This window comes from Emydura macquarii, unplaced genomic scaffold (assembly GCF_026122565.2).
Source record: "Emydura macquarii macquarii isolate MOO-44397 ecotype Brisbane River unplaced genomic scaffold, CSIRO-AGI_Emac_v2 contig_1253, whole genome shotgun sequence".
In the NCBI taxonomy this organism is placed as follows: Eukaryota; Metazoa; Chordata; order Testudines; family Chelidae; genus Emydura; species Emydura macquarii.
The window spans coordinates 36255091-36283015 of record NW_027131390.1 but is presented as its reverse complement, the minus strand read 5'-3'; positions in this window follow the sequence as shown (position 1 = coordinate 36283015).

Below are 27925 nucleotides of genomic sequence, written 5' to 3'. Positions count from 1 at the left end.
GTGCTCTCTAAACATGGGAGAGTCAAACCCAGTCTCCTCACCTCTTGGTGATTGTGACTTGTCCGTGCCTAGGGTAGCCACCTGAAAATGCCAAGGTCAGGGCAGGCTGCAAAAGGAGAGCAGATTCTCCCAGCACTGGTGGGGGACATTGAAGTCAGACTTCCAACCAGCCATAAACAATGCTTCTGATTCCCCCACACTGGTTATCAAGAAGCTACAACAAAATATACACAGCCCCCTTTACTACATTTCAGTCTCTGGCTCCCAATCAGCCACTAGGTCCAGCAAAGAGATAAGTTATTTAAAACTCTATGTTCTTTATCAAAAAGGTTCTCCTGACCCCATAGGGTCAGCCACAGTACCAGATCAATATAAGTTTGGATCTTATCCAAAATATCAGGCTGCCAGCCAATCCTTTAGTAACTAAAACTAAAGGTTTATTAAAAAAGGAAAGAAACAAACTATAAGAGAAATGTTAAACGATTAAAGCAGTCAGATACATACAAATGATTTAAAAGTCCATATATATCAGGTTTCCAGTAGAATTGTGGAGTTCGCAGGCTTGTATAGTCCTTCTGGTATACATCCAGTACCTGGATGGGTCTCAGTTCTTTGTTTCACAGCTTCATTTGTAGATGAGCTGATCCAATAGCAGGTGAAAGCTGAAGACTAAAGACAATATGGATGTGGTACAGCTGCCTTTTATGTCCCTTGGCCCTTGCCATGCTGCTTGTGGAAATGTATAGAAATAAGATGGAGTCCAGGGTCACATGAATAAATCCTGGTGACTCATCAAGTGTAGCCCTGGCTTCTCTCCTCAAGCCCATTGTATCTGTGAGTTTCGTTAATGGGCCATTAAGTAACTTATTATTGCTGCCATCCTGTCTGGGGTGTCGCCCAGAAACACAGCACAAGTTGAAATACAGATACATCAAACATATACATAACTTCCAATACAAATATGACACATGCACATAAACAATATCACCATACTTAGCAATTTATAAGCTTTCTCACGGTACTTGACATGGCCTATCTCATATGAATTATTGTAATTTTGACAGATTGATGTTAAATAATATCATAAATGGTCCCTCTAACCCAGCCAGCGTCACAGTGATGCAGACAGGTCAGTGCCCGCCAGGGCTGGGTGCCACTTGGCAAGGAGTAAAGTATTTTAGGACCCAAACGTAGGAGGGAGTCAGACGCCGCGAGGAAGCCTGAGGCTGATTCCAGCTGGCTGAGGCAGAACGGAGCTGGCCCGACTGCCTCGCTTGGGAAGGAGGGTGTGGACTCTGGAGTAGAGGAAAGACAGAGATACACCTAGGGGAGCTGCCTCTGCCTGCAGTGGGGCTGGCTCCACTACACCCTGGCCATGGCTGTGCACTGCTCAGCTGCCTTCCTGGGCGCTAGCACCCTATGGAGCCAGCAGTGAGGCCAGCCACACACAGGTCCCTTTTACAGGGGCCACCGCTGCTGGCCTCCTCCCAATGGGAACTTTGCCCCGCCTCCTTCCTCTTCTATTGCAAAAGGTTTGCAGAGTGCACTGGTGGCTCAAGGACGTGCCAGAGACTTTGAGTTCCTTCCCAAGTCTTGGATGCTGTGAAATGGTCTGGAGCTAGATGCACCAGACAAAGGAGCGCGCTGAATATTCTGACAGTACCGGGGCGGGGTGGGGTGGGCATCGGGCTCCCAGCCCGTGTTTAATTCATCTTGAGCGTAAACGCTGATCAAAGAGATACAAGGGCTGGGATATGCACGTACGGCTCCCGCTCCGAATTCCCAACATAAATGAAGCAGTGAGCACATTAATTGCACCCAGCAGGATTCCTACAAACACAGTGGCACAGAAGGACTGCTTGGTAAATGCCACTTCCGCACTCTACCTTACTCTCAGAGATGGACAGAATAGCAAGGCAAGAAGCAATGGCTTAAGAAAAGTAAGGGATGAAAAATTCAAGCTAAACCCCAGGGACTTTTTCCTGACTGAGCAGCTGGCCCGTGAGGTGTGTGCATTAGCAGGTTAGCTAGTATTGTTTATTGTTTGTACTGCGATAATGGCTTGAGTTCCCAGCTGGGGTCAAGGGCCCATAGAGCCGGATGCTGCACAAAAATATAGTTAGAGACAGCCCCTGGCCCGAAGAACTTACAGTCTACATAGCCAAGACAGACACAGGATGCAAGGAAAAACTGAGGCACAGAGCAAGGAAGTGACTCACTCTAGGTCACCTAGCAGGTCAGGGCCCCATATGGGTCGTGGAAGGAACAAGCAAGGATGAACCGCTAACAGAAGGGGTTTAGGAGCTGATTATCCCACAGTTGCCCATTTCTGGGTTTCTAGAACCTTTCCCGAAAGCATCTGGTGCTGGCCACTGATGGAGACAGAATACTGGGCTGGGTGGTCACTGGTCTGACGTGTATGGCAATTCTTACGTGCTGGGAAGCAGAGATTCCGTAAAGCACAGAGACATCAGCATGGACAGCTCAAATGACCTCCTCTGGCCTCCATTGCTATGAGTCAGTTTTCTTTGGAAAATCTGTATAGAACAGCCTCTGTGCCCCATGGCCTTACTGTGTGTTACACACAGGGGACACACACATGGCTGCTCTAGTGACATGGTCTACATGTGAACCATGGGCAGGGTGTTTGCAGGGAAGGAGGCCATGCTGACAGCAGTGGCTGGGAATAACAAAGACCGGCTGAGATCTGTACTACTAGTGGAGTGCAGATAATTTCTACAGATGCTAGCATGAAGGACTTGCTGGATGGGCTAAAGGAGGATATGCCCTCGGTAAACGGGATAAAAAAGGCTAAGCTGATATCTATGTGCTATTACTGAGCTAAGGCATTTCCAAAGGACAGTGATTAGCGCCTGCCTGCTTCTAAATGCAAAGCCTTGCAGGCTGATGGCATCATTCACCTAACACACAGCCTGTGCTATGCAAACCGAAAGGCGGATCCTCCACAAAGTGTAAACCAGCATAGCGGCACCAAAGGCAGTGGAGTGATGTTGATTTACACCAGCTGAGGATCTGGCCTGGAGCATGCACGCACGCACGTGTGTGTGTGTGTGTTTGTGTGTATATAGGGGAGGATTGTGTAGCAGAGCTGGATACTGCATTGTGACGTTTGCTGAGGTATATTGCAGAGTGCCTTCCCAGCAATTTTAGCACAGAGATGCAACCTCTGTTCAGGAAATACAGCTCTAGCGAGACCTTTTCAACAGCACCTATGGGATTTAGGAGCACAGGTTCTATTGAAAGTTGATAGGTGCTTTAGAAAATCTCCCCCCTAGTGCCCAGCAGAGCAATGGCATTCACCCGGGTCAGTGTGTTCTTGTCTCTTTCCGAATGCACCTTCCTTCCTTAACCATCTCTCTAGGTAGCACATTTCCCTCTGGGCTTTCTAGAAGTGGAGTTATTCGGCAGCTACTCCGATCCAAAAGGACAAATCAAAGCTGGCCAAATCCTGAAGAGACAGTGAGAGCTAGGGGAGCACTGGTCAGCATTGCGGAGACGGCACAGTTTGTCCACTATTGATGGCTCTGAAGATTGAGGTGCATTGGCAGAGCTGTGTGGGCCCAGAGCCTTCCTGCATTATACCTACTCCTGCTCAGGGATACGCTGCACTTTAATGATCCTCCCATCTTTTAAATTCACAATCACCCGTCCTGATTGCTGATATTCTGGTTGTTGTGGCTTGTTTTCTCCAGGCTCAGGAGTCCGTGACATATCCCCAGGTGGGCAGGAATGTGAGGAGGAGCTCAGCTCAACAGCAGGCGGTTCCAGACAGGGTGGGGTTTGCAAACCTGAAGGTTGGTGTCTGATGTGCCTTTATTTGCAGCTCACACCCCACAACACACTGGCAGTGTTGCCTAGTTGAGAGAGCATTGAAATGGACTCAGAAGTTCGGGGTTCTAATCCTTGCTCAGCCAGCCTGTTGGGTCACCTTGAGCAAATCACATCTTTGCCTCAGTTTCCCCCTTTGTAAAATGGGGATAATGATATTGCCCTTTGTAAATTGCTTTGAGATCTGTTGATGTTATTAAAAAAATTCCACATTGGAAAAAAAAATTCCCTCCATGTGACTCAACTGATCTAAAATTGGCAATGAAAAATGACAACAGAAATGGAAAACCAAACAAAAATATTTAACGAGCTTCTTTTTTTTCCCCCTTAAAAGCTTCTATTGAAAATATTTGGAAAAAGAGATTTAAAAAAGAAAAAAAGGTTTGCAAAAAACTCTCGTTTTAATAAATGGCCAAATTTCCACCGAAAAATAGGTTTTATTTGAAAGTTTTAAACCAGAAAATAGTTTCTATTTCAGCTATGACTCAGAATCAAAGTAAGGAATTGTGGTCTAGATCGGTGTTTTTCATGCTTTTTTCATTTGCAGACCCCTACAAAATTTCAAATGGAGGTGTGGACCCCTTTGGAAATCTTAGACATAGTCTGTGGACATCCAGGAATCCAGGGGTCCACAGACCACAGGTTGAAAACTACTGGTCTGGATGAAATTACTATATGTAGTGTATAACTGGTTGAAAAAAACATACTCAATGAGTAGTTATCAATGGTTTGCTGTCAAACTGGGAATTGGGGTCCAGACGGGTCAGTCCTAGGTCCAGTCCTAGTCAATAATTTCATTTATGACTCGGATAATAGGGTGGAGAGTATGCTAATAAAATTTGGGGGTGGTTCCAAACTTGGAAGGATTGCAAACACTTTGGAGGACAGGATTAGAATTGACAAACTGGAGAACTGGTCTGAAATCAACATGATGAAATTCAGTAAAGACAAGTGCAAAATACTACATTTAAGAAGGAAAAAATCAAATGCACAAATACAAAATGGGGAATAACTGGCTAGGTGTTAGTACAGAAGAAAAGGATCTGGAGGTTATAGTGCATCACAAATTGAATATTAGTCAACAACACAATGCCACTCCAAAAAAAGGCAATGTAATTCTGGAATGTATTAACAGGAATGTCATATGTAAGACATGGGAGATAATTGTCCTACTCTAGTCAGCACTGGTGAGGCTTCAGCTGGAGTAGTGTACCTAGTGTTGGGCACCACATTTTAAGACAGATGTGAACAAATTAGAAAGTCTCAACAAGAACATAGAAATGACAAATAGTTTAGAAAATGTGATCTATAAGGAAAGATTGAAAGAGAAGAGAAGACTGAGGGGGGACCTTACAACAGTCTTTCAAATATGTTAAGGGAAGTTATAAAGGAGACAGTGATCAATTGTTCTCCATGTCTACTGACAGTAGGACAAGAAGTCATTGGCTTTGTCTGAAGCAAGGGGGAGACAGGTTAAACAGGTTAGATATTAGGAAAAAGTTAGTTTCTAACTAGAAGCATTGGAACAGGTGACCTAGGGAGGTTGTGGCATCCCCATCATCAGAGATTTTTAAGAACAGGTTAGACAAACACCTATCTGGGATGGTCTAGATATACTTAATCCTATTTTAGAGCGAGGGGATGGGCTAGATGACCTCTTGAGATCCCTTGCAGCACTGTATTATTAATCTAACAATATGTGTCTAGAGAAAGACATGGCCCTGCTTACGATGCTCAGCTCACTGTCTGTACAGAGGTCTCAATAATCCCCTAACTGTGTTATAAATTGAGATTGTCTCATGGTAGCAGCTTCTCCAGAATCACGTGAGCAGCACTGACGTGTTTCTCCCAGTTGCCTCGTATTGGTGATATTTCATACGTAGCCCAACATGCAATCGGACTGGATACATGCACGCTGGGAAAATGTTTCTTTATCCAAAATGAGTTACTGGCTGGGGATTTGCTACCCATAAGAGAACCTCAGGGATGGCATGGCCATGACAAGCTGACTTAGACGTCTGCAGCAGTTAAATGCATTGAGGGAGGTAGCCCTGTAATCTCTCTTCATTGCTGGGCACAGGTATCAGTAAAATCTCACTCCACTGGATTCCACTGCAGCTGCATATGCTGCTTTTCACTAACTCGGGGCAAGGGAACAGGGCTGACCTTGCTAAATGGTTTTGTATCGATTTCCATTAAAGTTCCTTATTGCATGATTTGTTCCTATGACTAGAAATTGAAACATAGTGGCTGTTTCCAATGCAGAGTCACTGCTTGTTTTTCACTAATGCTAACAAACCGAGATGCATGTGACTTTCTTGAAGCTGTTTCAGACCAATTCAGCAGCTGGAGATGTAGGAAGCTGTGCAATTTTCTGCGCTTTCCAGTTTCCATTCACCTTGGTTTCATGTTTGAATCATCCCAAAACTCAGCCTGAAATCATTTGAAACCAGTGAGCTTTACACAATTTCCACCCCAACCCACAGATCAGCCCCCAGGCTTGCCCGAAGTTTAGTCCTAGGCTTGCTTAATGATTCATGAACACATCTGAATGTGTAACAAAATTCCGGTTTCAAAGCAAGAGCTGAGTCCAGCTCTACGCACCATGCTGAATATATTCCATCTTGTGGGGTTTGACCAGGCGGTGTGGAGAATAAAAACCAGCCAAGCCCATGTATGGGGCACTATTACTGACCGGATCTCCTGTCCCTGCTAAGATTATGGGTGGAAATCCTACCGCCCCCCGCGCCCCGAAGTCAAGGAGAGTTTTGTCAGTGGGGTCAGGATTTCATGCTAGGGCCCCTACTTGGTCATGTTTGGCCTCTGTCAGTGGTCCCCTACCTGTGCCCCATGGAGCACTAAGGGTGTGTGGCCAGCTTGCTGGTGGATTGCGCACGGCGCTGGCTCTTCCTGTGTGCAGCTGAGAGAAACTGCTGAGGTGGGAGGACGGTGGGGGTGAAATGAGAAACCAAAGGTGGCGGTTAGACAAAGGATGAAATACAGCACGTCGAACACAGCTAACGATACAACCGCACTTTCCTCCCACTCCCTTCCCCTGTGAGCAATAGGTGAAGGAATGGCAGCAAAACAGGCCATTGGGGAAGAGAAAGGAGCCCACCTCTGCGTTGGCTTCTGGAGCCTCCACTGAGCTCAGGGTGGTTGTGTGGAGTGCAGGGGCACCAGATTCGGCCTATAATGCTTAATGTGCCTTTATGGGAGCCACCTATTCCTAACATAGGTCTCTGATTGTCTCCTCCAGTGGCGGACAGTGCCCTAGCGATGACGGAAGAGCCAAACCCAACCCCAGAGATGCACAAGGACTCAGCCGGCATAGACAGCAGCTGTGACTTTTCGACCTCCAGCTTGGACAGCCGTTGCGAACCAGAGCTGGCCCTGGCCACTGGAGACAGTCTCCCTGACGAAGTTCCCCAGTCGGAGGCTGGTGACCCTGGTTCCACAGCCTCCTTGCCCTGGCCAGAGTTGCCGGAGGAATGTCCGCCTCGGCCCAACACCCTGGACTTCGCCAACTCCCTCAAATTCCTGGAGGAGGTGAAGCAGATGGGGCAAAGGAGGAACAGTGACCATCTGAACATCCAGGAGAACGGGGTCGAGAGCTGCCCCGAGGCCCCTCCTGTCAGCAATGAGAGGAGGTCACTGGAGTCAGAGCTGGGGAAGTGCATCGAAGACTTCAGGAAGATCAAAATCCCTGTCTCCTTCCCCAACAAGAAGCGGCAGTGGCAAAGTGAACTGCTGAAAAAATATCACGTCTGAGGGGAGGAGCTGGGACTGAAGCCTCTCACCACCCAGGACTGAATGGCTCCCACAGCCACAAGACGCACCTTCACCTACATCCCATCCATGGTGGGCCAGCCTGCCAGGTGCTGGCTGTCCTCAGCCCTCATTGGTGACCAGAAACAGCTCAGCATCTTGCAAGCATGGGTCCTGTTTGGGAACGTCTTCCTTTAAACTACTTATTTTGAGACCCTGGGACCAACTGATTTGTACCTTGTCTGACTTCACTGACTTTACCCCCAGGAGTAGTCAAGGACAGAATTTCATCCATGCATTCAAAACAAAGAGCAGCGGTTTCTTGACCATGTGTCATTCCTGGAATGGGTGCTTCAGAGGTTATAAGCCTTATGGCCTGACAACATGCTTATTCCCAGGGCAGTCAATGGTGAAATGTGCATGAAAGGAGCTGTACAAATCCTAGAAGTAAAAATATTTGAAGAAGTGGGGCTGGGAGGGAGGAAGCTGAGGTTGGATCAGGTTATGTCTATAGGGTCAGATCTACACCCAAGCAGTATGGACATTCCTGTCTTTGTGACAGAAGGACTATTATCAGAGCTCGCCTGGTAATAAATGTAGCAAATGATGAAACATCATTCCAGTCCCTTCTCAGTATTTTTTCCCAAAATGATTGGGTATTAGGGTGAAGCTATTCAAAGCTGCACAGGGGACTTAGATGCATAGTTCCTGTTGAAGTGATTCCTAGATTCCGCTGAACTGTTAAACATTTTTCCATCTAAAATGTTTTTCAACAGAAAATTGCATTGTTGACTAAACAAATGTTTTTGCAAAATATATCTGCTTTCCACAGAATTTTTTATTTATGTTTTTGGTCAAAGAATTGAATGTTTGAAAACTGAAAAGTTTTTGTTTTTTGGCTAAAAACTGAAATTCTTTTATTTGGAAATGCCACCTTGGTGCTTCATGGGAATTGCAGTTTGGTTGCCTCATATTCTTGTTCTCTGCTATGGGCTGGCTCCCTTACCAGACTTTTCCCATGATGCACCATGGCCATAGGAATTCCACAATATACCACTTCCTCTCACCAAGAGCGAAGACCATGGTGCATCATTGGAGATGTAGTCCAACAAGGGGCCCAGCCTATAGAGCAGAAGGGGAGCATGAAGCACCTGTACTACAATTCCCATGATACAACATGGTAGCAATCCCAATGGAAATATTTCAGATTTAGACCTAAATATTTTGGTTTTGAATTTTTTTGACAAGTCAAAACTTTCCATGCCTAAAAAAATCTGACTAGCTCTAGATTTGGCTTTGAGAATCTCAATCCAGATCTATAAATGAAACCAGAGTGAATGGAAGACTAAAATTGGCCAACGGATGGTATGTATATATGGTGTGAATGCACAGCGCAAGAAAAGATAACCATATTACAGGCATTTTAATTGGGTTTAGAGCATTAGAGCATTGCATGATGTGATGTTGCCCAGGTAGATCATCACTTCCTGTGTCGTTGAAGCTGTGGCTTACATCACTGTGCCTTCCCAGCATGCCACAAACATGCAGGTATCCAATATAACCACCTGGCCTTTCAGCAATGATCAAGTGCAGTATCAGTGAAGTACCAGATACACCCTCGAGCAGTGAGAAGGTGGGCAGGCTATATCCTGTGCTGATGGAATTCCATCACATCCTTGTGTTGCTATGCAGAGGTCCCATCTGGACCATGGGATATGGAGATGCTGTCACGCTTTCTAGAGGGGTTCACAACTATGTGCCAATCTCAGGTCAGAATGTGAGAAAATAGGGCAGGCCCCCCAAACTGGTGGTATATTAGATTTCACCAAGCCAGTAACAAATGTGAACTCCTGGATCATAGTATCGGTCTCACCATGGAGTCACAGACGGTCCCCTTAGGCTCTCCAGTCTATCTTGCTACCCAGACAAACTGGACATGGTGATAAAAGGTTACATAAACCAAAAATCACACCACATCAGGTTGCTCTCAATCCCAAAGGATCAGTCACTTACCCTAGACCAATTTGGTATGCCAGATCTCACACCAAGGACAATGCTGGCAGCCAGTTCTCTAGTAAACCAAGTAAAGATGTATTAGCTCAGAAAAGAAATGAGTGTTATTGAGTGGTTAAAACAGGTAAAATACATTAACAGGTGAGTCAAAGTTTGTAAATCCAAAATGACAGCAGAGATGTAGTAATGTGCTAGTTTCCCAAAAGTCTTCCAGGGTTATCCAGAATAATTTTGGGGATCTCCGTCTTCTTGTACAGATTTTCCACCCTGTTAGAATCCAAACAGTCCAGAGATAAGGATTATTCCTTTGGATCAATATTTATAGTTTCTGCTCAATCTGACAGTATTCACCCACAGGAGCCAGTGAATTCCCATGTTGAACACAATAGTCCTTTGTAATGGGGTCTATAAACCACATTCAGGATTTAGGCGGGAGGGGGAGGGGAGCTTTCCCTACCTGCAAACAAACAGATGTGCCAATCCTGGAGGCAGACACCCACAGCTGAACCACATTAAGGAGGCAAAGCCAGTATAAATGAGAAAGAGCAACAAAGGAAGAGGAGAAAAGAAGAAGACTAAGAGAGCAGTGACAGCCCTGCATCAGGCAGCCTCCATGAACCGTTTGACAAGACAGCATTACCCCAACAAACCCAGCAAGGGAAACAATAACCCCAGAAGCTGCCCCATTTGGGGGTTACATAGTGCGACACCCAAGGGGCCCAACACAGCCCCCGACAGGAAGCTGTGACACCCTTGCTTTGAAGTTAGCACCCTTCTTCATTTACATTTCCAAGGCTCGAATCACATTTGATGGGTAATTTAATTACAGGGATACACACAATGTAAAAGGTAATGTAATAGCAAATAAGCATCCTTCATTAGTTTTCATGAAGTTTAACACATCAAGTACATTCTCACTTAACATTAACACACTTTTGATGTTAACTACCTACAGAGATATACCTAATGTGATGCGATAGAAATCAACAGGTTATAGATAAGTGAAGACAATACCCTTAACATTTCCTTTGAACTAAACTAACATACACTACAATACCTTTTGACACTTCTTTGATTTCTATTAGCATATGAGTGAATTAGTCTGCAGCCCTGTCCTGAGCTGGCACCTGGGTAGACAGCATAACAGATGCAATTTCAGCTGAAGGACTTTTATAGTCAGAAATATACCCTCAGTAGATCATGAAAATGAGACCCCTTTTTCCTCCAAGAATATAATGTGTCTGAGGAAACATGGTGTTCTCAATAGGATTTCAGACAGCAGTGGGGTGGGGATGGGATATGGGTGTTAAACAGTCTCTGGATATAATCTGAGAAGAGCCAAGAATAACACTAGGTGTACATTATTAAACAAATTGTAGCCTCTTGGCAGTGATTTGAGAGCATTTCTCATTTTAATGTAGAAGTTTCGGCACTCCACACAGGAGAGCTTTATCATCTAATTTCCATGATGCACATCCAGGCTCTTATGGAACCAAGAGAAGCCTGTGTAGCATCTCCTGTCTGCTATAACAACAGGCCAACATGTCTGTTTGTGCGTCATGCCCTGCAATACAATGGCACTATCACAAAGCACTGCACAGGGTCCCAGGTGCAATCTAAGGTAAAAAGTAAAATGCTGATGAGAGACTGAAAGAAAGGAAATGGACTGGAGGGGGGATTGTGCAATGGGAGCAGCTGCCCTGGAACTCCATGCAGCTGGAGGCAGCTTTGCCTCTCGCCTTGTAACTCAGCAGAGGTATGTGGTGATCAGCTACAACCTCGTGCTGCCAATTCTTGCGATAGTAGTTGTTATTCAAGACCCAGCTTCTGGAGTCATGTGATTAGGTGAGAATCTGTTTTCATTTATTTTATAAAAGTACATTTCTAGGCCTGAGGGCTAGGGAGAAGAGCTTAGACCCCTGACTCAGGTGAAGACTAAAGACTTGGAAACCAGAAGGTAAAGAAAAGAAACCCCAACATTTAATATTTTTTTAAAAAATCTCATGGTTTTGAAGCCAATCTCAGGATTTTTCATGGCCGGATTCATGATTTACAAATTCTTGGGATTGACAGTACTGATGATTTTACATCTGGCCATGAATTGTATTGCTTACATATTTAAAATTACTTTTGATTGTGAGGTTCATAGCCTATATAAGGGACTGTGGTGTAATTGCAGTGTCTGTGTCATGTCTGATATTTTTGGGGGGCATTATCTGAAGAATAAATGGGGGGGGGCAGAGAGAAAATCCATACCTACTTCTCCCCGTGAGAGAGGTCTCTGAGGTAACACACACCTCACCTGTGCCCCCTTGCAGTCATGTTGTGCCTTGCAAAGCTTCCCAGAAGGACAGGACAGTTTCACTCTCCCCTCTTAACAGCTTGTGTTTGCAACTCCTTATGGGGAAGCAGTGGTTGGGGAGAGCGCAGCCTGCCAGAGAGGAATTGTCCCAAACAGCTTATCCAGGATACTTCAGTCTAAAATCTCAAGCATTTCCACCCCAGAGCTGCTCTTTGGCCTGGCTGAAATGCACAGAGAAAGCTCTGTTCCCTTTTTACATTAAAAACAAACAAACTGACGCAACCCTGGGCTTTGTTGAGGCATTGCTGGGAGTGAGGAATTTCTTGGCTTGTCAAGAAACTGTAGCAGGGGCATGTGTTTAGCTGCATTTTTCTTCCTTTTATAAGCAGCCACCTTGGATGGGAGCGTGTTTACAAGAATCCATGTGGCCAGAAGAACACGGGCAAATGCTGTGGCAATGGGCTTGTGGCGTGGAGCTGGAAGACAGCAAAAGCCTCAGTGCAGGGGAAATCACGTCACCCTGAATCCCAGTACAGGCTGTTCAGCTCCAAGACCAAGGGCTTATAAGGACACAAAAGCTTAGGAATTGCTAGAGTGCATCTAGTCCAGTACCCTGTCTCCATCAATGGCCAGCATCAGCTGCTACAGAAGAAGCTGCAAGAAACTCTACCTATTGGATAATTATGGAATAACCTGTCTATGGGATGAAGTGGCTTCCTCACTGCAGTTGGGTGATGTCCTGAAACAGGCAGGTTTATATGCCTTATAATTTGTTTCTGTCCCACCTAATGTAACTATGGATGTTCTCATTATCCATATACACTCCTAAGCCTTTTAAAAGTCCCACTTAGCACTTTGACTCAATAATGGCCAGCAACAGTGAGTTCCCCAGGTGATTTATGCATGTGTAAAAAAAATTCCCTTCTCTCAAATTTTAAATGTGTTGCTTTTTAGTGCTGTTGAATATCCCTCATTCTTGCATGATGAATAAGGGTGGCTAGAAGTGTCTGGCTGAGCAGATCTTCTTGCTAAACTTTCCCCAGTGACACTCGGGTCTTTATCCTGAATTATTTCTATTCATTTAGGGAAAATCATAGAAATGTAGGGCTAGAAGGGACCTCAAGAGGTCATTAAATCCAGCCCCTTGCACTGAGGCAGGACCAAGTAAACCTAGACCATTCATGACAAATGTTTGTCCAAACTGTTCTTTAAAAACTCCAAAGATGGGGTTTGCACAGTCTCCCTTGGAAGCCTAGCCCAGATCTTAACTACTCATATGGATAGAAAGACTTTTCCCAGTATCTAATCTAAATCTCCCTTGCTGCAGATTAAGCCAATTATTTCTTGTCCTAGCTTCAGTGGAAATGGAAAACAAGTGCTCACTGACCTCTTTCTAACATCCCTTAACATATATGAAGACTGCAATCAGGTCATCCTCCCCTCAGTCTTTTTTCTTGTGACTAAACATGCCCAGATTTTTTAAACTTTCTTATAAATCAGGTTTTCTAAACCTTTTATCAGTTTTGTTGCTCCCTTCTGAACTCTCTCCAATTTGTCCACATCTTTCTTATAGTGTGACGCCCAAAACTGGACACAGCTGAGGCCTCACCAACACCGAGTAGAGTGGGACAATTACCTGCTGTGTCTTACATACGACACTCCTATTGATACATTGCACGATATCAGCCTTTTTTGCAGCTGCATCACATTGTTGACTCATTTCAATTTGCGATCCACTATAACCCCCAGATATTTTTCAGCAGATCCCCATCTGGCCAGTTATTTTGTAATTGTGCATGTGATTTTTCCTTCTTAAGCACATTACTTTGCACTTGTCTCTCTTGAATTTCATCGTATTGATTTCAGACCAATTCTCTAAATGGTCAAGATCTTTTTTTCCACTAAGTGCTTCAGTTAGGGTAGATGACATTTTTTGGGGGTGGATGTTTTGGAGCTGGGGGCCATGCATTGTGTTATGGTGCCTTGTGACTCCAACCACATCATCGTCCCATGCTGAGACTGTAACTCCAACCTGAAGTGCTCCAAAAGCAAGAGGGGTCTCTCATGACCACTTTGCAATCTGTCCCTATCCCCACTCCAAAAGCATTACCCACTAGAGCTGGCTCTTCCCTTTGCCCTGCCCCCACAGAGCTGCTGTACCTGGGTAGGGGATCCCACATTAGCAGTGCACCAGCTTGGGAGCAAGGGAAATTTTACAAGGCCTCCTTGGATGTCAAAGCAGCTGCTTTCATTGCAACATTCCTACATGAGGCCGAGCAGGGCAGAGGGCGTGGAGCAAGCTCCCCACCCCTGCAGTGACTGTGTACCTTCCAAACATAGCAGAATGATAAGATCCCTCCTCCTTATCTGACTGCATTGGATGGAGCTCTGCAGCTGTTTAACTGCGCACAGCAATAATTCAGAACATGGTTAAACACACCTGGCTTTTAGCCCCAGCTCTTTCAAAGCACTTAACCATGTGGGTAACGTGAATCATGTGAATAGCCCTACTGAAATCAGTGGAATTATTCACAAGACAAAGCACATGCTAAAGAGCTTTGCAGGATCAGGGCCTTATTGAACAATCACATACATGAATGACATCGAGGAAATATTTTATATATTAAAAGCTTATTGGCATATAAATGGTTAACCATATCAATTCTTAGCCCATAACGTCACAGTGTAGTGCTTCCTATCTTGTCTTATATCCAGGAGTTTCCTTGCATCTTTTGTCCTGTTGCATAAGACCACTGGGAAAGAATTGAGGATGCTGGTGCATTATTAAGCTCATCATTATCTCCTGTTCCCTGTGAAAACTGCCACTCACTGATACACATTTGGAAGCAAGCTGACATCTTTTAAGACAACAAAATGAGACCAAAAGTCTAGCGAAGCAACCAGGGCAGTTAACAGCTTTCTGCATTTTGCACTTCTTTCACATTCCATTCAGGTAAAAGCTGAAGGAGGGGGAAAGAAAGGGGGAAGGTGATAAAAGAGAGGCTGAAAATAGCTAAAATGCAATGCAATATATAAGCAAGAGTAAGGAAGAGTTAATTATTGATGGCATCATTAAACTCTTGGGCTAAACAATTAGAGCTAGCAAGCAATTCCTTCAGAGGAGGCACCAGACATCAAGCGATGAAAGGCCAATTTGCATTTTTTCTTAATTGATTTACATTTTTCAACTAGGAGCATCAATTTTGAGCTAAAATGGATGAGCACTTTAGGGAAAAATACGCAGCAAATTGCTATGAAAGCTCAACCAGCCGCTGGTCATTTAGCCACAGCATGTAGAGTGTGTCCACACCTTTACCTTGTCCTTGGCCAACTGTTTGCTGAAGGTCTGAGCTAAGAGTAAATTCATACTTGTGTAGCGGGATAGCACAGAGCCTGACATCAATAAAGTCTCACTTAAACCCACTGTGAGTATGTCTACACTGCAATGTGGGGTGTGATTTCAGCTTGTGTAGACATATGCGAGCATTGCTAAAAATAGCAGTGTAGATAGGGTGGCACAGGCTTCTCTGCAGGCTGGGTAAGCATGGCGGGGACCCTGGATATGTACTCGCCTTGCTAGACCTCGCTGAAACCTGTGCCCCCTAGCATGGGTAAAGCTAGCATAGGGCTGTCTACCCGTGCTGCAATCTCCCCTTGGATTGCAAAGTAGACAGACCCTTAAACTCTCCAGACAGAGAGCCAGCGAGCACACGAGTGGACACAAGCAAACAAGTGAAAGCTAGAGAGTGAGAGCGAGCGAGCAAGGGAGCTAGAGAGTGATGTCCCCAGACAGCTGTCCCCTGCCGTGGTGGCTGGCTCGCATACAGAGACTGATGAGCCTGCTGCCGGTTGGCTCCGAGCGCTGGGGGTTTAGCACCAGCAGCAGAGGCTTATATGCTTCATGCCAGAAGGGCCACGTTCAGCCTGCCACTGCCAGTGACCCCGCCCAGGGCCCGGCATTACAGGGAAGTTGATAGTTCATTACGAAGCCTACACGTTAGGTGAGGTTCTGCGCTGCATCTCTGAGTGGCGCAGCACTGAGCACTCAGACCAGAGCAGGGCTAAGGTGGCTTTAAGAGACCTTTGCAGCCTCCCAGTTCTGGTCTGCTCTGCAGCCACGGGCGTAACAGAGACAGGCCCCTGGAGATGTCTTACATTATGGCAGCCCGTTCCCAGCACTTCCTGGAATCTCTGCAGCACTGCAGGCTGCAGACCCATCATCCCACCCTTTACACTAGGGCTCATGGGAGGTCCTGGAAAGACCATTTCAAAGTCCGTTTATGCTGCTTTGGCCCTTTCTCCAGGTGTAAAGGGGCTGAGGGGGACAGGGGGAAGATCTAACTCATAATTCTGATAATGATTTAGGGGGCACAAACAGTCTAAACAATAGAAATAGATCGAGAGAAACATCGGTTCACTTTTAACTCCAATCTATTGAGATCCCATGGGCTCCAGCACAGCACAGAGTGTCTCTGACTGTAACCCCTGGCAAACAACCACAGATCAAAATAACCTTCGTGATCTTGCCCTGAGCTAACTGCCGCTGGGATTTCATCTCCTCCTCTGGAGTATGAGGAACAGAAGTGGCTTGGCCACATCTTACCAGGGCAGGGCAAATGCAGACAGTTAAAGCTCATTAGCATTTCTTCTCATCAGTTAAGACTCAATCCAGCCTGGCACTTAGCCCCAGCTCCTCAAAGGTATCGAAGTGCCTAACTCCCATGGAAATCAATGTCAGGAAGGTGGCTAAATAGCTTTCAGGATCGGGGCCTTAAGCATGTGCTTCGCTTTCAATACATTGAAGTCCCACAAAGTGGAAATGAAGTGCATGCTTAGGCGCTTTGCTGAATCAGGACAATCTTGAAGGGGAACAAACCTTGTGGAAGACAAAAGTTTTTAGGAGGGAGTGGAAGGAAGAGGGGGTGAAGTGAGATAGCCACAGTCAGGCACAGGCAATTCAGCAACTCCCTCTGCTGCTCTCAGGTGCCTATTTTAGTCAGTGGCAAGACTCTCATCGACTTCACGGGGGCAGGATCCAACCCCTTCCAGGACAGAGTTTTCCAAAGAGCTCAGTCTGCTGCATTCACATGAGACGCTGAGCTCTGGGGCAAACCTGCCCCGCTCATGGCGGCAGAGCCCTTGTAAATGTGGCCCAGCGCTTGTCAGAAAACCTGCCACCTGCCCCAAGAACCCCTCTGGTGGAGCAGCCCACCCTCGCTCGCAACCAGGAACACCCCCGGCTCAATGAGGCTGCTGTAGCCTTTTCTTTCCACCTCCTCCTCTGAATGGAACAAAAGACTGAATCAAGAACCGTTTGCTGGGCTGGCAGGTAATACGGGGAGCAGCAACAAGGCCTAGGGCATGTGGGCTTATTAATGAGCAGGTGCCATCTGTATCTCTCGATCATGCAGCTCTCCTTACTGATGGTCTCCAGCCTGAAGCCGGGATTTCTTTGTGTCCCTCTGGCCACTCACCAAAGTGTTTGCGCACACGACCCCAGCAGCTGCTGGAATGCCAAGAAGAAGTGATGGATTTACAGGGCCTGTGGTGCTTTGCTGATGCCTGCCAGGACCTGAGGCGCACCGTGGGAGCTGGGTGGTTAGCGGAGCCCAGCAGAGGAATAGCAGAGGGACGACAGGACAGGAATCAGCCAGGTACATTGACAGAGCTCGGTGGGTGTGGGTGTGGCAGGCCAGCCTAGGACTGGAATAGCAGCAGGGCTGGAGATCAGCATTCAGCAGAGCTATGCATTTGTTGCGGGAAGCCTAGAACTGGAGTAGCAGGGGGGTGTGGATTGGGATCAACATGCATTGATGAAGCTGTTGGCCTACATGGGGAGCTCAACACTTCAGCACCTCCTTACCCCATTGCTGGCTCTAGCCAATCCTCCCAGCCCCTTGCATTCATGGGCATCACATTCACCCTGCAGTGTATTTAAAGAGCCCCTCTGGGCAGAACAATCTGTCACTGGACTGCTCAACCTTTCTGAGAGGGACACTGAAAGAATTAAAGCCCTTGCCACAGATGAAGGGAAAACCAGCTGTCACAATCCCCGTCTCTCTGGGGTACTCCCAGGGCAGGATGATTCAAATAGGGTGACCAGATGTCCCAATTTCATAAGGACAGCCCCAATATTCGGGGCTTTGTCTGACATAGGCACCTATCACCCCCCACCACTGGTCCTGACTTTTCACACTTGCTGTCTGGTCACCCTAGATTCAAACCAGGGAGGCAGTTGTCTCCAGGCTGAATTGCAATTCTGAGCTACCAGGAAGCTCCTATTTGCAAGGCTAAGACCTCCTCCTTGGATGGCATTTCTGAGATGGGGGGTGAGTAAACAGAAGAGGCAGAGTCCAGTAACTAACATCAGTCCGTTGCCCTGAACAAACAGCTTCCAGCAGGATCTGTGCACTTCCCTCCATCTCCACCCTTTGTACGTTCCTCCCCTGCCTGCCCTGATTAGTTTGATTTTGGTACCTAGACAGAAATAACTTAGCAAGGGCTGAGCTAGAGAATCTCAGAGGGGGGAGTCCTGTGGGGAAAGAAGAGCATCTTCCCCCCTCCCCCCCCCATTCCTTCCCCGTATATCTTATCCTCCCACCTCCGTGTCCCAAGTTGTGGTCACCGTTCTCCAGCTTTAGAAGGTAGGATCGGGCATCTTTCCAAGCCCATCAGCACAGCACTCCTCACGGTGAGTCTATAAGCTACCCCACGTGCTCCCTTCTGTTGGGACAAGGGGACATCTAGCAGCCAGGCCTCCACCTGGGTTCTCTAGCAGCCTGATGCCTGAGCTTGCCCTCGGGCGCCCCGAGACCTCTGAGCAGGTGGCATCGAGGAGGAAGCGTGGGCAAACTGGGCTGGCTAGAATTAGAAGTAGGCTGAACTTTACCCCACTCCAGCACCTCTCCCAAGTTGGTGGGAACTTGGTGCCCAGAGAAGCAATGAATCACTGGGTCAGGAGCAGAGAGGGAGCTGGTTACACTAAGGGAAGGGGTCCGATAGCATTTTCAGTCTCCAGCATAACTGGTTTTTTTCTGTGTCCCTCCTTTGGAGTCTTCATCACACATCGCACCCCGGGTGTGGATGTGGGTATGGGCTGGTGGAGGGCCCTGGCTGTCAGTGCCCACTGTCCAGCAGCCCTGCACTGAGATGGCTGGCTGATTGCCCAGGCCACTGAGCAGGCAGCAGGTAGAGGTGACCTTTGGGGTTGTCAAAGGGGCCTAAGGGTGTTAGGCGCTTAGCTCCTCTCAGGCTGACCCAAGATTTGCTTTGACTTGCACAGGCTTTGTATCAGGTTCCCTGACTGTCATTGGAGGTGGGTCTCTCCAAAGCCAGGCTGGGTACTGTGAGCTGGAGGCAAAAGGCTTTGTATCCTGTCGTCAATTCCCAGAGCCGTCTATTTTCCTGCAAGGTTTAGGGCCTGATCCAAAAAGCCCATTGAAGTCAATGGAAAGACTCCCAGGGCCTTGCAAAGCACTTCACTGCTTTATCCATTATTCACGGGGCCCCAGATCCCACAGGAGCTCAGTGCCTCCCCTTTGGGAATCTTTGGGCCTGGAAGCCCAGGAGTTGGGCCCCGGATCTGATCTCTTGCAGAGTTCAGCAGTGCTCAAATCCAGAGCTTTGGTTCTGGCCCATCTCTAATTAAAAGGCCTCTGTGTTTGCACTGTCACTGATTTAAATAAGTAAAATCCCCTGGCTGGAGAAGGAGTGGCAACAGCATAGCACCAGGCTGCTCAGCGGGATGGTGAGCGTTCCTCCTTTTCCATCTGGTAGCATTTAAACAGGAGATTGGAAATTAAAAGCATATTCAGATATAGGCCACAGAGTCTGCAGGGAAATATGATTTATTTATGTTGCCGGGGGGGTAGGGGGGGAGAGGAAGGAGGTGGTGGTGAACTCTTCTGCATCTTTAAAGTCTGGTGCTAGGCTACACAGGAGAGCTGCTCTTAAAGGGACATCACCGCATGCTGTGCTTTGACACAGCAAGAGGCAGGAGACTCTGAAGCGTGTCTGCTCTTAGGAGGCTTTTTTGGCTGCAGCTTTGGGTAACAGATCTGGGTCTTTTAGCTTGGGCAGCAGAGGCGCCTGTGTTGAGGTCCCAGCTTTGATCTCCCTTTCTGATGACCTGCCCTGGGGCAGGGGGTAACATTTCTTCCATCCAGCCTCCCCTGGAGCACTGAGAATCATTTGCCCACTGGGGGGCACACCAGCTGTGATCACCAGCACCCTCCCCCTCCCTACCTGTCATCCTGAGCTGGAGACAGGGAGAGGAGGACAGAGCAACCTCCTGTTCCTTAGTAAAGAGCATCATCCAAGGGTAATTCAGACTTCCTGGGGGCAGGGCAGGCGGTGTTGAGTTTTTCTGTGGGTTGGTGCAGAGGAATGTTTGGAAAACTCTCTCAGGCTCCCAGCCTTTCTCCTATGCTGTCCCCTTCCCAGCCATGTACAGATCCAGCCTCAGGCAGGAATCCAGGCAGGTCTGGCTTTAGATTTTCCAGGCTTGAGCACAGATGCAGCAAGGAGAAAACCAATGCAAGCATGGAAATTGCTCTCCATTAATTAGCCCGGCCTAGGAAGCAGAAAGCAAACACTTCCTTCTCGCCATGGCAATGGGAATGACATGCCCGGAATGTGCCTTTCAGGATTCATCTTCCCTCTGGGATTTGGATGCTGGATGTTGAAACAGGGATGTGTCCTGATGGCTGGGATGGGCCTTGAGCCAGGGTCTGTCAGGGGAACTAGCCAGGGGGCCAGTGCTCTGTATCAGAGCAAGAAAAGACGCAAGGAATGGAGCTCAGAGGGTGGGCTGAGGAGAAGCCCCAAAAGGGCGGAAGAGTCTTTTTGTTGGTTGGGACATTTTAGCTGGGCTTTTGCTAAGTTTGTTTTAGAATTGGCCAGAGGGCCCAGCCACCTTTCCAGCACTGAACGCAGGTAGAGAGCTGAGAAGACCAACCTCGGAAAAGGAAACTGAGGCAGGGAATGCTGGCAGTGCCACACTTGAGCAGAAAAGAGTACTAGGGGGTGACCACAGCTGATGACAGCCACCTCTTTGATGTCTCTGTCATTGTGATCCTAATTTAGCCTAACTCATGCTCCACCTCTCCTGCTGATTTGTGCCATCCATAGACGGGTCCACTTGTAAAGGCTATGCGTGCTATTAGAAACAATGCCTCGCCCACATGGTACGTCAATCAATGACCATTTGATCTGGAAATATAAGGCATCTTGCTGCTTTTAATCTGAGTGTCATGATAATTGGCACTTTCCTCCAGGTCCCAGCTCCTGGAGTCATGTTATTTATTGAGAATCTCAGGTTTCATTAAAAAAAAAACCAAACTTCTATCCTTCATGGTTACACAAAAAAAAAGCTAGAAAATATGACCGAGTATGACCTAAAGGTTGAAAAATCAGCAGACAAAAGAACCCCTAATGGATTATTAATAGGATTTAAAATCTCCTGATTTTTAAGCCAAACTCCTGATCTTTTTTGGTGGGGGAGAGGGGCTGATTCATGATTTTTGAGCCTTTGGTGTGGATAACCCTATGCATTGCTTACCATTGTGACTCTGCTGGAGAACACGAGGTGTGGAAAACCTCAACACCATTGCTGAGCTCTCATGAACATTCCACTGCATCCTTTTCATATGATGACTGTCCTCTCCCGTTCCCCAGAGACAACACCTTTCTCCACCCCAGTGTCTCTTCTTGTTGCCCTTGGTTTTATGAGGACATTTAACTTCCATTCTTCCTAGTCCCATTCCTAAAGGAAGTAATGATGAGGCCAGAGGCTAGGCGGTCAGTTGCAAATGATCTCTGAGGGAATCAGAAGGTTGTTACTGCTATTAGAAGGCAAGTTGATGACTATTACTATGATGGTAGTGCCTAGGTATGGACCAGGCCCCTGCTGTGCTAAGCGATGTACACACAGAACAGAAAGATGATCCCTGCCCCACAGATCTTACAAACTTAATCCCTATCAGTGAAGGAAATATTGCTCCTGGTCTTTCACTCATCATCAGCATCATGGCAAATCCCAAATGGACTTGTCGTCCTTGCAGATCAAGCACCACCCAGGTATGTCTGTAGGTAAATCCCTAAGGGGGTCTGGCAGATTATTCAGTTTGTATCCATCACTGGTGATCATATTGCACCATCGAAGCTTTTTGGAGACCAGATGATTGCCAGCCTCGTAGCATCATTCCTTGGACAACATGCTTCATAATTCATTGATCTTCCATCCGTGTCTGTACCAACAAAGCTACCAGTGCTGATGGAGGAGGTTGCTAGGTTCAACCACAAATATCCGCATTGCTTATCTTGTCTTTTCACTAAATTCTAGGAACAAACAGACACTAACACCTGGAATATACAGTTCTAGGACAGCTGGACATAACTGGCAAAATTACTGTTTCTTTAGCACCTGTGTACTGGGGAAAGCCTTTCAGTGTTTGTCCTCCACTATTTCAAGTGGTCATTTGTTGCGGGTGTATTGAAGCAGTCCCTTTTTTTCCTGTAATGTCTCAGGATCCCAGGAACTCCTTTTGGAACACATGGAGTGTCCCAGTTTTTCGTTTCATCAATCCAAATGTTTGGGTTTTGTTACATATGTTCCAGGTGGTATGGCTATACCGAGTAAAAGGTGTTCTGCATTTGCCAGGAGCAAGCAGGCCAGTGGATCAAGTGTTCAGAGTGATGAACAGGGAGTGGAGTACAAATATGAATGAGTGCAGACTGTCAGTGTTGTTTTTGCTCAGAGTGGATTTAATGACCATGTTTCATGATAAACTCATTCAGACACTAAGTTCCTGGGGGCAAAAATCCCCCCAGCTGAGAAACACGTGTGTCACTGCTGAGATAGAAGTTGGCCATGGTGACATCAGCCCTTTTTAAAAGCACACTTGTATCTTTTGAGTTCTCCATGTCCCTAAAAATATGTTGCCTAGTGGTTAGAGCACTGGACTCTGGAGACCTGGCCTCTATTCCTGACTCTGCCAATGGCCAGTTGTGTGATCTTGGGCAAATCACTTCCCCTCCCTGTGCCTCAGTTTCCCTATCTGTAAAATGGGGACAGTGGTACTGACCCCTTTGTAAAGCTCTTTGAGACATATTGAGAGAGCTACTGAGAGAGAAGCTAGTGAGAGTTGGGTGTTGTTACTGAAATGATCGTAATCGCCCCTCTGCTTTCTGCCTGGAGTCTGGGAAAATGAGGCCCTTAAAAGGATGGTGTGAGATAAATTAAGCAACCACCCACATTACCTTGATTGGATGAATGTTCTAACCACTGGTCTGAATAAACAATGCTTCCACCTGTCAGACGCTAGCTATTCCCTGAGCCTGTGTGAATGCCACAGGTCAACAATGGTATAATTAGCAACAGTCCCACTCCACCACTGATATCCAGCAGCTAACATGACTATGTCAGCTAGACTATGGTGCAAGAGGACTAGAGGCCACTAGAACAGAACCGTCTCTCCTGCTGTGGAAATAAACATCTCAGCTTCTCCTCGGTGTTTGTTTTCCATAAATGCCTCGCTTTTGAGCAGGCACTTGTGTAGCAGCAGGAAACCATTAATCACCCTGCGACACTGTTCCACTGACGTGACTTAATTGAATGCCATTATCCCGTAATTAATTAAATGCCAATTAATTATCGAGAACACTGTCTGACGTAACAAATGCCAAGAGCTACTTTAGACAGAATAATTTAACATCCCGTAAACACATTCCTAATAACATTGCACAACAATCATCTGATGAGGAGGTGAAATTCTAATCCATGTCATTTCATTTGGAGGCACAATCCAAAAATGGGCAATGCTACATGTGAGCTGTGAGATGATGGGCACAGCTCATGGGGAGCCAAACTAGCGATGGTACAGTAACTCCAAAAGCAAGCCAAAATCTTGGCAGATATCATTTCGGATTGTGTCATCTCAAATATAGGGAAACTAGAGCTGATTGAAAGGTTTGTTGTTTTTTTTTCCCCAACAGAACAGTTGGACTCTGAGTTTTGGCCCACAAGGTTCCTATCAGAGCTGGTCGAAAGAAAGATTTATGCAAAAAAAAAAAAAAAAAAAAAAAAAAAAAGAGGCCACATTATTCTTCTTACAGCCACTCCTCTTGTGCAGGGTGCAGCACATAGTAGCAAGAGATTGAATGGTTAAATTGTAAGCTCTTGGGTAGGGACAGAGTGGGAGGGGGAGCATTATTACCCTATTCTGTCAATGGCACAGAGAGAAGTGACGGGCCCAAGGCTACAGGAACTTGGGTCAAACCTGGGACTCACTCAAACTTGGATCTTCTGAGCCCTAGTCCATTGCTTTAGCTTCAAGGTTATGCTTGTGCTCTAGGTTTCTTACATTCCATTGCTTCATTATCCAGACTTCTTCTCTTTGCTGGAGTTACCTCAGCATGAACTTGGTCCATATTTACCATGTTGGCACCACATGGGAAATTCTTGTCTTTTTTTTCTTTGGTTGCTGTTTCTTCCCCCTTCTTACATGATGTAGTGAGGAGGGCGAGGAGGTGCTGCTGTCTGCTGCACCCTATAGAGAGTGTGTGCTTACACTTATTGACCTGTAGAGGGTTCCAAAGAGCAGAGCAGCTGCTCTCTTACCTTCAGTGGTAGGAAGTCATCAGACCTGACCACTGCAACCGTGCTTGAGACAAATTGTGCCTGGCCCTTCTGTGGGTGCACCATGCTAGAAAGGATGCAAGCAGCCACATGTCCCTTGCACAGCCTGCACAGGAGCCAGGAGGATTTGCAGCCCCTCTGCTCTAGGCCTAGCACTGGTCTGTGACTAGGGTCCCAAGGTGCTATGGCAATGCAAACAATAAATAAGGATGATTAATATGCAATTTATTTGTATTGTGGTAGGACCTAAGAACACCACGTGCCAGACGCTGTGTAGATCCAACAGAACCCAGCACACACCACTCCGCAGGGGTAGAAGGCTCTCAGCAGCAAGGTGCCCTCTCCTCTGCACAGTCACCGAGGGGTTAAACCTTAACGCTCCTCCAAACTCTCTACCAGCCAAGCATAGATAATAGCCTTTTTTCAAAGTAGCATTTAATGGCCGTAAGGGAGGATTTTAAATGGATTATATTTTTATTTTAAACTGGCAGTAAAACTAGAAGTGGATACAAAAGGCGGGCGGCGGGGGTGGGGGAGGACTCAAGACCTATGCTGATGCAAAAGGAAGAGTCTTGAAATAATTAGCCTTCCAGTCGCCTCCTGTATAAATATCTCTATTTTTAAAGGTTATGGTGAGATGCTCCTAATCTCCCTCAGCTGCCTGCGTTCTCCTCATCAATCGGCCTCCCTCCCACCCCTGCTCTGTCTGGAAAGGATATATCTGTTGCAGCACTGCTTATGAACTCACTCTCTTCCTCTTTCCCCAGGCATTCATAAGCTGTTTCAGTGAAAGATTTGCAGGCAGGGAGATCTGCCCATCTTAATCAAGAATAGGGGCAGGGGGAGGGGAAAGAAGTGAGCTATTTCTTGTTCTTAGCATTTTAACCTTCTCAAAGACTTCTCAACGGTGCGTTTTCCAGGGAGTTGAATGATGCTTTCCCAACCCACAGCAGCAAAGGGTTTGCAAAAGAGGGAAATGCAGCAGCCAGAGGCTAGTCGGTGTGAGCCCTACGCAGGGGCAATGAGGTCTGGACCGCGCTGCCTTCTCCTCCAGCTTGTTCCCTTTTAAAAAAATGTCTGAATGAACCTGATTGTGCTGGAAAAGTGAGCGCCGAAGGTTGAGGTTTTCCAAGGTTCCTAAGGGATTTAGGCACAAACCTCCCATCAGTTTCAGTGAAAGTTGTGGATTTAAATCAGCTGGCCAGTTTTGGAAATCTCAGCCAGAGAAAGCAGATTGCAGCTGGGTCTGGTGTAGAACGAGCTTCCCCCCACAGCTCTGCTAACATCCCCCCGTTGTGACCTGCCAAAGCACCCCAGGCTTTTCATGTACCGGAGACCTCCACAACGCAGTCCTGATCTGCACCCTCAACCTTCCCTGCTATTGCAGACCTGGGCGCCCCCCATGATCAATTTATTGATCATAGAATCGTAGAAGATTAGGGTTGGAAGGGACCTCAGGAAGCCATCTAGTCCAACCCCCTGCTCAAAGCAGGACAAAGCATGATGTGCAGCACATCTCTTCTTCTCATGCTGGGATCCTCCTTATTTCTCCATTGATTCCCCTCAATCTTGACCGGCAGCCCACCCTGCTATTCTAGTTCTGGGTTCCCCCCTAACCTCTTTCCCAATGCCTCTCGGTCCTTACATGCAATCCCCTACTAGGCCACTCTTGGGCTCTCCCCACAGAGACCCACTGTGGCCCCAGTATAGCAAAGAATGCACTGAAATGTTCTGCTGAATATGGATAGATTTAAGTGCTTTATTGAGTCAAAGACTAAATCAGCAAGCCTCTCTGTTTCAGCTCCTTTCCCAACTGCCAAGTCAAACTCACTCATTATATGTTACCCACCTGCACTGCGTGACACAGGTCACTTTTAGGCAGACATATTTCAAGGAGATGCATGCAATGTTTAGGGCTCAGGAATCTCTACCAGTCAGAACCAGTCATTATCATTTCAAAAATGGAGCATCTGATCAAAATAGCTGATGGTGCAGCAGGAAAAGAAAAAGAGAGAGCGTACTCCCTGCTTGGCTGAACGGCATGCATTGATTTAATTGATATAATGATGTTCTGTTAAAGGAACACTGCAGCCTGATTTATTTCAGATAAATTCATTGATCCCCCCATGCAATTAAATCTGATCTATCTGTATTTTAAGCACCAGGAGAAGTAAAATTGGAAGGGGGAACTTCACATAAACTTTAAAGAAGTCTGAAAACTAGGAAGATCCTTGTGTTAAAAGGAGAAACAGATTTCTCTCAGTGAGGGGTTGAAAATGGGCAGTTTCAGAGGAAGCATTGACTGGCAAAGATTCGCCCTGATCTGATATAACCAGGATTCTGCTTCTTGTACAAACCTGTACAAACCTGTAGTGGGAGATACACACACACACACATGCATATGCATATGTGTACATCTTGTTAATGTGCAGTTCATGAAATAAACCACAGGATTAAATTTCTTTTACTTTCAATTCTCTGACTTTTCTCTATTTGTTCCTTTTTTATCTGTCATCCTATCCCCCAACATCAACCCTGATATTTACCCAGAAAACTAACATTAATTGTTTGCACCAATTTTTACTTATTTTTTAATTTTTGTAATAAACACTGATAAATTCCTGGGAAATTTTAAACAAAATGAAAATTGAAAATGAAGGGCCTGGAATACAGTGTGAAAAGAATAGTGGAGAAGAGTGTTGTGTTGTTAGAGCACGTGTGTTGGGCAGAGAAAGCTGTTTCGGTAACACAGACACCCCAGTTCCAATCATTTTAAGGGTCGATTTTACTGTAGCTGAATGATGGGACATTCTCGAGAATCTGTTTCCTAAATCCCAGGCTCTTCATAAGTGCCAAGTTTGCCAGTGTGTCCTAAACAGGCTAGTTAACACTTTAACCAACTGGTGTCCATTCCTTTGACTCTCTTTTCCAAATATCAGTAGAGTAGCAGGGCGCAGGAGTTGGGATGGGACCAGAGACAATCAAGGGGCCCTGTATTTATTATCTGTAAATATTTGCAGGTAGTTTATGTGAACAAATATCGTTTTACAGATTGGCTGTGATCTATTTGCTTTGTCTGTGTGTTTGGTCATCTAAGTTACATGGTACTGTTACTACTTCTTGACTGGAGCTTGGCTTGTTTAGCCTAACCAACTGAAGGCTGAGAGGGGAGTAGGAATACATCAGGGGGATGAACACCAGCAAGGGAAAAGAGCTATTGAAGCCAAGGGACCGAATAAATGGGGGTAAACTGGCCATTAGTAAATTTAGGCTGGGGCATTAGGTTTCTAACCAGCAGAGGAGGGGAGGTTCTGGAACAGCTTCCAATAGGAGCAGTGAGGGCAGGAAACCTAACT